Raw genomic sequence first — 11,638 nt, forward strand, 5'->3', positions numbered from 1 at the left:
TTGTCCTTCCTCCTGGAACCTGCAAAAAAACTAATACTTCTTCTGCAATGGAATGTAAGATTATCAAAGGAGAGAGATGGCCAATCTCTCTAGTTATGATATTTACACACAAAGCTAAGAATTTGTATTAATGAAACAAGTTCTCAAAGGAAAAATCAAAAGAATTTATACCTGATTTGGAATTAGTGCCTCAAGTTGATGTTGCTTCATTTCAGCAATTTATTTCATTATTTTCCATTTCAAACTCAAATGATGGATTTCTCATTGTGTAGATCTTGTTGAGATCTTTCCAATGGTACTTAAATCATCAAAATCTGATTTTGTATGAAAAAGTTAGGCTGATTTGAACAATGAGGTTTTTCTGGCTGCAGAATTGGACTTTAGCTGCGGAATGTGCACGGTTCTGTAGCTACAATCTTGGATACAATAGTTAGCCATTCATCTTTCATCATCAGTCCAAAATTAATCAATACCTTCAGAAAAGTGAGCAAATAACTTATTCATTTCATTGGTTCAAAATTATTATTTTTTCTTGACATGCAGTGACTCAGGATGGCGACTCAGTGTGGCGACTTAGTGATAACACACAATTTGACTTCCCTTTGACAGGGGTCTTTTTCATCAAATTTGATCGAATGAATAGGACACCATCCATGTACCAACATTCCCCCAGCTACCCATGTGACTTGTTTTGCTTGATGACACCTGCAACCTAGAGTTTAACAAAACAGCTGCGGAAAGTTGGGCTAGCTGCGGAAAGTTGGGCTAGCTGCAGAAATTTGGGCTAGCTGCGGAAAGTGGCTAAAACAGTCGATCATCAATTTAAAAAAAAAAATTTCATTGTCTGTATGTAGGAACACTGTGAATTGCAGTGGCATATGGAGCAAACCAAGGTACTTACTCTTTTGCTGCATTTTGTTTCATGTGCTGACGGATTTTATATCATTGCATGCCTTTTGATATTCATATAATACAAATCAATTGAACACTGATTCAGATTGTTTGTGTGTGACATTAATAGTTTATAGCATTAGCCAAAAGAAAGTTAAGGTGTTGATGAATTAACTTTTCAACAAAAGCACGTGAAGTGATAACAGTAGTGTTAGCGGGAAATGGAGAAGGTTTGACACAGCGTAACATGAAACTACCTGAAGAAACCATTCATGGATTCAACCAAACAAACAACGGAATCAGCCTTGGCATAATGAAGTATGAGTAAAAGACGGAAGTTGTGAGGCATGGTGGGAGACGTGGACGAGTTTGAGTTAAAAATGGAAGACGGGTGGCGGAAGATGTGTTATCTCAAACAAACAAAGCATGCCGTGTTCAATTCAGACTGTTATTAAACATGTGTTGGATTGCAAACGGGTGATAGAAGGGCAGAAGACGTGGTGGAAAAGGGTGGAAGACGTGGGATTCGGCCTTAAGATAAATCTTAGAGGGGGAAAAATTGTTTTCAGATGCAACAAATGAATCAGTCAGGGAAGGAGATGCTAAAAAAAATTCTTCACAAGCCTTCCAATCACAGAATTTGTACGGTATACGCCTGACTGCAACAATCCACTTCTTTTTATTGTGTTACCAAAATGCCTTTTAAATCTTAAGGACAACGATCACTTCAGAAGTTTCTTCTTTGGTTAGACAATTTCCGGCTGATTCAAATGTCTTTACTCTTAATTTAAATGAGTTTTCTTGAAATGCAACTTGAATCTTGCTGCTGCCTCAGTAGTAATGCGAACAACAGCAAGAGAATCTCTCATACAGAGTTCATCTTCTCTTAGATTCTCAAAAATTTCAAACTCATTAAAATTAATCATTTTCCTTGGCTCATTGTTATTATATTCTACAAGATATCCAGTTAATCCTTCATATCCTTTCTTTGAAAGCCATATCAGCAAGAGTCCAACCAAATCCCAAAAACACAGAGTTTTTATTTTAACACAGCAGTCCATGCAATTTGACCTATTTTTTCTTAAATGTTCTTTCAGGTTTGTTTCAGGCCAAAGCTTGAACAGGGAGGCATATTTTCTTGTTAAGCCCATAGTGGAAGCTAGGATTGTTTTTCTCTTTTCTTCTTCTCTGAAATTGTAAAATTTTATAAAAAGGATTAATGATTTTCAATTTCAGGCAGCAAATACTTCAAGAAAAACATGTTAAAAACAGGACTTTGACTGAGGTCTTAGGCTAGTTTTTCATTGATCTGAACTGGGTGACTAGGATAGGATCCATGTCGGGACAATTCTGGAGATGCCCATGTGGTCGATTTCTTCATTGGACGCTTGTAACCTGCTAAACCTTGAAACAGCTGCGGAATTCTCAGCTAGCTACAGAATCAGGGCAGTTTCCGCAGCTAAGTTGCAAAACCTTATTAAAATAGGTTACAGTGTTTTTAAGTCCACTACAAAGCATAACCAGACAATTTTGGACAATTTGAACCTATCAAAGCAGTTGAGTTTCATTTTTTTTTCAATTTTTTTTTTTTTTGAATCAATTGAAATGTTGAAGTTTATTTTGTCTCCTTTTTTTTTTTTTTACATAATAATTCCTTTTCTGATCCTCCAGATCACACAAAGTGCAAGAGGAGAGCATACTCAAGAATTATTAACTTTTTTTTTACATAACAATCATTTTTCTGATCCTCCAGATCACACAAAGTGCAGGAGGAGAGCATACTCAAGAATTGTTAATTTTTTTTTTTCAGATGTAAGAAATAAGGTCTCCTAATTACACTTCCCCGGCAACGGCACCAAAATGTCTAGTCAATTTAATGTCTTAAATTGCTCTACATAAATTATCAATCCGGGTATCGTAAACTGATGAAGTGTGGTGCACCATATGTGCTTAGTTAACCTTTCTCTTACTTCGTTGTTTTATAGTTTATGTTGTTTTTGGGGTTTTGTTCTTGTTGGTTTTCTAAAGTGTTTAATGCAAATGGAAATCCTATTCTAAGGTCTTAAGAATACTTTTAAAGGACAAGTATGGATAAAGATTTCAAGACAAGGCCTATGTCCCTAATGGTAAATTCCAAAACTTAGCACTTCAAAAGATCTTAAAACATGTTATTGATGGAATTAGTATTTAAACAAAAGTGTAAATATGTAGCTACTTCAATCAAAATAAAATGCAATAACCAAACAATGAGTTAATGACTATAAGACCCAGTATCCTTGCTGCTTCAGCAAAAGGACAAGATGATTCTATCATGTCATTAGTTCAATCAAAATAAAATGCAATAACCAAACAATGAGCTAGTGACTATGAGACCCAGTATCATTGCTGCTTCAGCAAAAGGACAAGATGATTCTATCATGTGATTAGTTCAATCAAAATAAAATGCAATAACCAAACAATGAGCTAGTGACTATGAGACCCAGTATGCTTGCTGCTTCAGCAAAAGGACAAGATGATTCTATCATGTCATTAGTCATTAAAAGGCTATGTGCATCACTAATCTACAATCAACTTGAAAGCAATTTATGTACAGCTAATATACATAAGCACAACAAAATTAAATGCAAAATTAAATGAAAACTATACAAGGCAGGGGCCCTCTGCCACCTATGAAATCAAAGCAAAATTGAACACACTTGCATGAATTAAAATTGCATGAATGAAAAATCTAATCTATCAAACTTGAAAGCAATCAAATCAAATCAAAGCAATATTTACAAAATGAAATCTACTCTACCTTACATTCTACAGAGCAATATTTACAAAATGAAATCTACTCTACCTTACATTCTAATATGCTCCATGACATCTACTTCACATCTCCTTCCATGTTGAGAACATCAAAGCTTTATTCAAATTCTTCAAAAGTACAAAGTACAACAAAGTTCTCCAAAGCTTTCAAAAGCCATCAAGGAAGAACTACAAACTTAAGAACTAGGGACTAAAGACTAACAAATGAAGGAGAGAGATCTCCTATTTATACAAAAAGATGAGAGCCATCTCATTAATGATAGTCCATGAATCTCTCCCTCTACCTCTAGAGTCCTAATCAAAATAGGAACTGATAAGACACATGTCTTTTTAGAGTTACAATACAATTAGGAGATGTGACACATATCCTCATGATCCCATGAATCTTTCCACTCAAATTCGAATTTGGCCTTGGGGTGCCACATAAGGGTCTTCTAGAAGCCTCCTTTCAACCTACACATGTCAACAATCTCAACCCATTTGTTAGGTATAAGCATATGCACATTATTTTCTAATGTTTAACCACAAATTCACTTAAAAGGCTTACAAATAATAAATATTGGAAAAACATAAAGGTGGCCTAATGATAATGAAAGTGAGATGAATGTGGTGACATAGTAGTGAAATGGAGTTGAAATGGAGGTGATATAATGGACATAATAGTGAAAGTGTAATGGAAATGAATGACATTTTCAAGACTCAACAGTATCTTCGTAAACTTTGGCTCCGCATCAGATCCAATATTTACTTGTCAAGTTTTCAGCGGCTCTGTTACATCAAGGTTCTCTATCTGTGGCCATGCGTAGCTGTATAGGGGACCATTGCAGAGCAGGTCTCCCCATCCTTTCTCATGTCTTCTGAGGCAACATGTTCTCATTAGAAGCCAAATGCAGCATGACTTGGTCCATTCACACTCTCCTATTTGTGCAGTCAACTTCATTGTTGGATTATGGGGGCCTGACCCAGGTTCAAAATTAGTTAGCCAAAAAAATCCATACAATACTGGCCCTTTTAGCATTAGCCTATGGAGCGTGGACTAAAGTCTCACCCAAAGCAGTATGGGGGGATGTTGGAACCAAGTTTTCACACCCTTGAGATGGATGCGATGTCAGTTTATTCCAACTCTACCTGCCTTCACACAGGTTGCTTATCCCTTTGTTCTACCCTTCAGTACCTTCACGAAATGCTACAATCGACTTTCATGCAACCCTAACCGGAGGCTGATACGCTTTCACTTTGCTAGGGCAGTGAACTATGATAATTCCCCAAACTATGCTAAGTATCTTACTTATCTTATTAACAGGTCTTAGTTAGCTTCATGTAAACATATTTTCTTACTTGCATTCACTTAATCAACACAGTTATACACATTCAAGCATCATATAAGCATTCGAAGTGAAATTCATACCCAATTTAATAGATGCATCAATAGGAAATAAGGACATAGAAATTATAGAATACTTCTCTTTATTGATAATTCCAAACTATTACAAACTCGACTCGCCCTACACACTTAGCTGTAGGGATCTGCGCACTCAGCTGCAGACTTTTAGGCCTCTATGCACTCAGCTGCAGAGCCTCTACCTACGCTACGACCCAAACTTAGACTTCTACTCCAAAGATAGGACTCAATTCTTTGTCATTGATTAGTTTATCGATTGATGCCTTAACTACTTAGAGATTCACTCTATTTATACAATCCCATGGTCTGTAGATATTTTACAATCGACATTATATTATCAAAATAAGGGCGGACAACCCTATGACTCTTTAACAACTATGCGCTCTGCGACCACTTAATGTGGAGTCTTTACATTAGGATTACAAAAATTGGACCAAAATATGGCCTTTAAGCCCCAAAACTTCTCGTGGGGGATCCTGCACCCAATAGGCCCTCAACACAAACATTATGACTCACCCTCGAGTCACTCTATAGGTGCGGATATCTTAGCGCGAAGACCTCCCAAATCTATTTGGATCACTGCAACTTCGGTAGCGCACTGAGCAGCTGCCTACTGAACTTCCTCCACATGATGTTCGGTGACCACTGCTGCTGAACTGCTACCTTGAATCCTCTGCTAAGTTGCTTGCAGTGGCGCGAGCTTTGCTTCAATGGAGGCTATAATTGTATAAGCTTGATCGATCCATGGCTGTATGCATACTTTCAAGACTGCTTCCTTATGTCGAGCGGCATCTACCTGTTCCTTGAGCGCCTTTACCTCCTGTATCCTCGCAAGCCTCTGTGTAAGGGAAACCATCTGCACGGTCCCTTTTATCTCGTCATACTTTTGCTATAGCTCGGGTGCCTCTGTCTCTAGGCGCTCTACATTTGGGTCCTCCCGCAGGGTGGTTAGGACCTTGAATGACTGTTCGAACAACTACATGTAGCCTGCCACTACACTGTTGACCTCCATTGTTGCTGTTGTAACATTAGTGATTCATTGTTCCCTGATCTTCAGCAAAGTTGAAAATTGAGCCTTCAACTACAGTTCTACGATCTACAAGTTCAGCTCCAACTAAACCCTCTCCATCTCTGCTCTAGCGTCGCGCACCCTTGTGGCCAATTTACGGACGCATGCCTCCACCGGTTCTTCTACCTGAATTTCCAACTCTGGGACCATCCAACAGGCTTCCTCTACAACCTGCATTATATGTTTGTTCTTCTCCACTGCCTCATTCCACTGCAGGATCAATTGCTCAATGTTGATGTGCTTCTCGCTCATTACCTGTAGAGCGTGACTCTCCTTGGCTTGAAGTTCCGTAGTGACTCCATCCTGTAAGAGATACAACATCTCCCGAGGGAGCATGGCCATATTAAATACGACCCCTTTGACCGTGGCCCTGTCAGCCTCCTTTTCTATAGTAAGTACCCCATCTGGTAGCACTATCATTTTGGTCACCCTTATGCAGAACATTTCCTCAGAAGCTGAAGTGCCGATGGCGAGGTTGGTGGACACTGTGCCAACGTATGGAGTGTGAACCTGCAACTCCTGTAACTCTATCCTGATAGCCCCCAAACTAGTTGTTATTGGTCTTCAAATTGTTGGAGGGCCTCCACATTGACATCCCTCGCCATTTCACCAATGTTATGCAAATCACCCTCAGTGAGGGTGATTGGGTCAAAAGACGTTTTGGATGCCTTGGTTTTATTCTACGACACTGTCTACTCTCGTGGCTACAGACGCTTGAGCTGGGTGGATGTCATCTACGGGTCCATACCACCTTATTCTGTGTCTGTCTCTGGTTTGGGCAAAGGTGAGTTCTATCCTTTGCACTCTTCTTCTCCTATTTTCTGTTGTTCTGCCAACTTCACAACATTGCGCACTGCCTGGGCCTTAGCTGTTGCTTCCTCTTTCCTGTGCTTCTTTGCCAGCTGTGCCATTCGAAGCTTTGTCTCTTCCTTCTTACGCTACGTGGTTGACTTGTTTGTTTCCACCATGGAGTCAGCTAGAGAGTGCCACTCTGGTGGCCAAGACTTAAGAACTATGGATATTACATCGTCAGTCACCAGGTATGGTAAATCATGCCATGTCTTCATAGGGTCCTTCCACGCCCTGATGAAGACATGGTGGCAATATGCTTTGAACTCTACAAAGTTTTGTAAACTATTATATACTGTGGGTAACAACCATGGGTTGTGATTGATCCCCATCCAGATATTCATCTCCATTAATATCTAAAATATCTTGCTCTCCTTTTCCACTGCACGTCCCTGGTTGTCCACAGCGAAGTGTACTTTGCTGCCTTAGGAAGGTCCGACGCGACTGAAGGGAACTGGCTATCTTCAGGCAGCTCCTGTGCCACTAGTACTATCAAAAATAGGAGCCATGCATAATGAAATGTTTTTCCCTGCTCCTGTGCCTCACGACAGTTTGCAAGGAACTCGCCGCATAGATAATTCACCTAGTTGAATTGGACTCCTTCCGCACATTGGGCTGCGAGTGCAACCACGGGTGTGGGAACCTCATCTGCATGGAACTTCCGCATCACCTTTCCTACTAGGATTTGTGTCGCAACCTTGACGGTAGGGTTGTTAATGCTAGAGATGGCGTATCCTCACTTTTTCTTTTCCAACATGAACCTCTTCTTCATTGCTTCTTCAAGGGCCAACTTGCCACCTTTTCCTTTAGAAATATTAGCTGGATCCTACTCGGAGTAGGGTAGCCATGTAATCTAGTCAATCAGACGGTTTGTGATGGGGATTGGCTCCTCTAGCCACAAACACCCATCATGCACCAAGCAGAGGAGCTACCTGATGATGAAGACAGTCATTGGGGTGCGGTGGTAATGCAGCACCCAGAGAAGGTTTAGGAATCCTACTTTATCTACACCTCTGAGCCATGTGTGTGGCTATAATTGAATTTTTTCAGCAGTCTCGTCAATCCTCTAGTACATTATCTTTGTGGTTACTAAATGTGGGAACTTCTTGTGCTCTACAATGTCCCAATCTTCAAATTTCAACATGGGAACCTGCCCCAAGTGTGATTCCTCAAAAATAATATCATCTGAGAGAAGCAGAGTTTGCAGAGAGATCTTGCTCTCATCTATATCCTTCGGCACATTGGCTTTACCCTTGCATGGAGGAACATATTGCAGCAGCCTGGTGATAGGGTCTACACCCTAAGTTTTTACTTCTATCTCTACATCCTCCTCCTCCACCAGGATTTCTTCAAATTCTTCCTCCTTTGCCTCCAGATTAATGGCCTTCCCCTTTTCCTGCAGGGTGAGCTTGGACCTTAGTGGATTTTTGGGTGAGACATGCACCAGGATCATGGCTTGCTTATCCTTCTTGGGTCTTGGTGCTCACGGTGATTTAGGGACCTCAACAATTACTCCAGCGCTCTCTCGGGCTTCTACTTCTATAGCTTCTTGCGAGGCTTCCGTAGGTGTCGACATCATTCTAGTTAGAAGGTCCTGCATATCCTTTAGCAATGTTTCAAACACTGAACTTGGTCTCAAAGCCTCAAAGTTCGAAAGGTCCATACACACTTGATAGCATAACATCTCAGTTCTCAAAATGACAGTGTTTTTCGTTGGATAGCCACTTGTAATTTATAAGGCCTTTTGAATTTGAATTCAACCGTTCCCCCCACATTCAGTCCATTAATGTTAGATTGGTGGAATATTTTCAAGAATCTAGCCCATAAGGTTCGTGTTAAATGCCCACCGCCCAATCCATTTGACCTCAAACCAACCATCAAATTGTGAATAGTGATTGTAATGGTCACTTTTTGGAAAACCTGTGCACCAACGTAGCTATCTTCACGTTGTCGCAGACCTTGTGACACTTCACTACTTCGCGCAGTCTTGACATCGCACAGCTCCCGGGAAGTGTAGTTTATAGTCCCACACCTCCTTTCAACTGTTTGGAGTGCTAAGACTATGCTTCTATTAGCTATTCAGATGGTCGAGCCACCTGTGTATGGCTTCAAATGACTGCCATTCACTTTTCTTGGGAAGGGATCTCCATTTAACTTAACTAACTGTACCGGGCCACCGTCGATAATCTCCTTAATAACATATGGACCTAGCCAATGCATTTTGAGTTTCCCTAGAAATTTATCAAACTTACTATCATATAATAGCACCAAGTCATTCACCTTAAAGGTGCACAACTTAATATGCTAGTTGTGCCATAACGTTTCGCACTACTTTTGGACTTGCTGGTGAAATCTAGCCAAAAATATTTCTTCTTCGAGCTCATCCAACTGCACGAGCCTCTCTTCCAGGGCTTTGTGATCTGTCTTATCTGTGAGCACTTCTAATGTAGACTAGGTACGATATATTCCATAGGCATTACAGCTTCAACCTTGTAGACCAGCCTAAAGGGTGTATGTCCTATTAACTTCTTACACATCGTCCAATAAGCCCATAATACTGCAAGTATGCGCAAGTCCCAATCACTTCGCTGAGCATTGCATACCTTGGTCAACGTGGTCTCCAATACTTTATTGAATGCTTCCACTGTCCCATTAGCCTGTGGGTGATAAGGTGTGCTCTTTTGATGGTACACCTGAAATTCCTCTGTTACTGTGCTGATCATCTCATTTAGAAAGTGTGTACCATGATCACTCATCAATATCTTTGGGCAGCCAGATCGTGTCAATACATGCTCAAATAGAAACTTCACGATAGTCATGCCCGTGCAATCCTTCACCAGTTGCGCTTCTGCCCAACGAGTCAAGTACTCTATCGCAGTGATAATATACCTTGTGCTTGTCTTTCCTTGGGGCTGAATCGGTCCTACAAAATCTATTTCCCACATCTCGAAGGGTTGCAATGTCATTTGTGGATTCAAAGGTATTTCATCCCTCTGCAATGGCTTGCCTGTTCTCTGAGATACGTCGCACGCCTTGCAATATGCTTTTGAATTCTGATGAAGGGTTGGCCACTACAACCCTACGCATAGAATCTTCTATGCAGTTGCTCTCCCTGCATAATATCCTCTTGCAGTGCCCCCATGAGTGTCCGCGAGGACGCTGCTTCATTCAAACTCAGTTACATATGTTCACAGTATCTCATCATTCCCCATATTGTATATATATCAAGCAATGACAGAGAAATTTGTTACGTGCACCACTAATTCCTTCTTTTGTTGGACAGAGTGTCCTTCTGGCGAAGTTCCTATTGTTAGGAAATGTATTATGTCCTTGAAATGTCCATCTATGATGCGCACAACAAAAAGTTGCACATTAGGTAATCCTTCCTCCAAATTAGTAGGCTCCTCCCCAGTATTAATGCGTGATAGGTGATATGGTCCCGCATTCAATCATTTAGGCTTCACAACAACTTCAAAATCATATTCTTGGAACAATAAAACCCATCTAAAGATGTGCCCCCCAACACAGGCTTATTGACCAGGTATTTTAATGCAGAGTATAGGTGCACCTACTTAGGTTGGGGCTTTTCTCTAGAGACCTGCATCTATGTGCGTAGATCATTCTACCCATCGTACTTGTCTTTCAGTCACATCTTAGGCTTCCTAAATCATGTTCGCATCATTTTCCTACATTCGCGCTAGTCCTCAAAGCTTCCTTTGTGCATACCCCACCATATTGCGGGCATAATGCACAGTACCCAATCCAAGGCCTGGAAGCGTTGTTTTTCTGGCACCTCTCTTTCAAACGCATCCAAAAATACATCGACCTCATTCACTCCATCATAAATAGGTATATTTCTTACCTCTGATGACACGTAGCACAACGACCTTGTCATCATATGGCAATTTAGTGTAGTTGCTTCATGTAATTGATTCTGCCATCATTCTATTTCTTCGTCAGAATCTGAAGTGCACGAGCCCTCACGCTCCCACGTAATCAACCCATCCACAGTGGCATTCACCCAGTCTTGGTCTCATGCTGTTATCTTATAGATACAGTCCAGATCATCATCACTCTCATAGTGGTGGACCGGATCCGTATAGCGTGATCCTTCAGCAGGATCCATGGGTATTATTACGCATAGTGATTTCTTCTCAAAGACCATTTTTTGTTTCTTCAGATTGATTACCCCATTCATATCAATAGCCCAATCAATTCCCAAGAGTGCGTGGTAGGGATTGCTGTCATCAACAATCTCTATGACTTCAAAATCTACCAGTGTGCTTGGTCCTTCAATATCCACGGTTACTCCCTGCAGTCACCCCATGGGTATGATTTTCTACTGATTCGTCATCCTTAGCTGAATTGGAGACCATTGTAGTGTAGGTCTCCCCATTCTCTCCCATGTCTGTTCCGGTAGAACATTCACATCCGATCCCAAATCCAGGATGACTTGATCCATTTCGTATTCTCCAATCTACGCGGTGAGTCTCATTTCACGTCCCGTACTTGTCTTATGCTTTCTTATTCTATGAACTACACGTAGTTCACCTGGCATGCTCCCAGCACATCTATTGATAAGTTCCTATAATCCTTTCACAACCTTACTGTCACAC

This window comes from Pinus tabuliformis, chromosome 2_2 (genome assembly GCF_031772625.1).
Source record: "Pinus tabuliformis cultivar Carrire ecotype Pingquan chromosome 2_2, CPIR1, whole genome shotgun sequence".
Lineage (NCBI taxonomy): Eukaryota > Viridiplantae > Streptophyta > Pinopsida > Pinales > Pinaceae > Pinus > Pinus tabuliformis.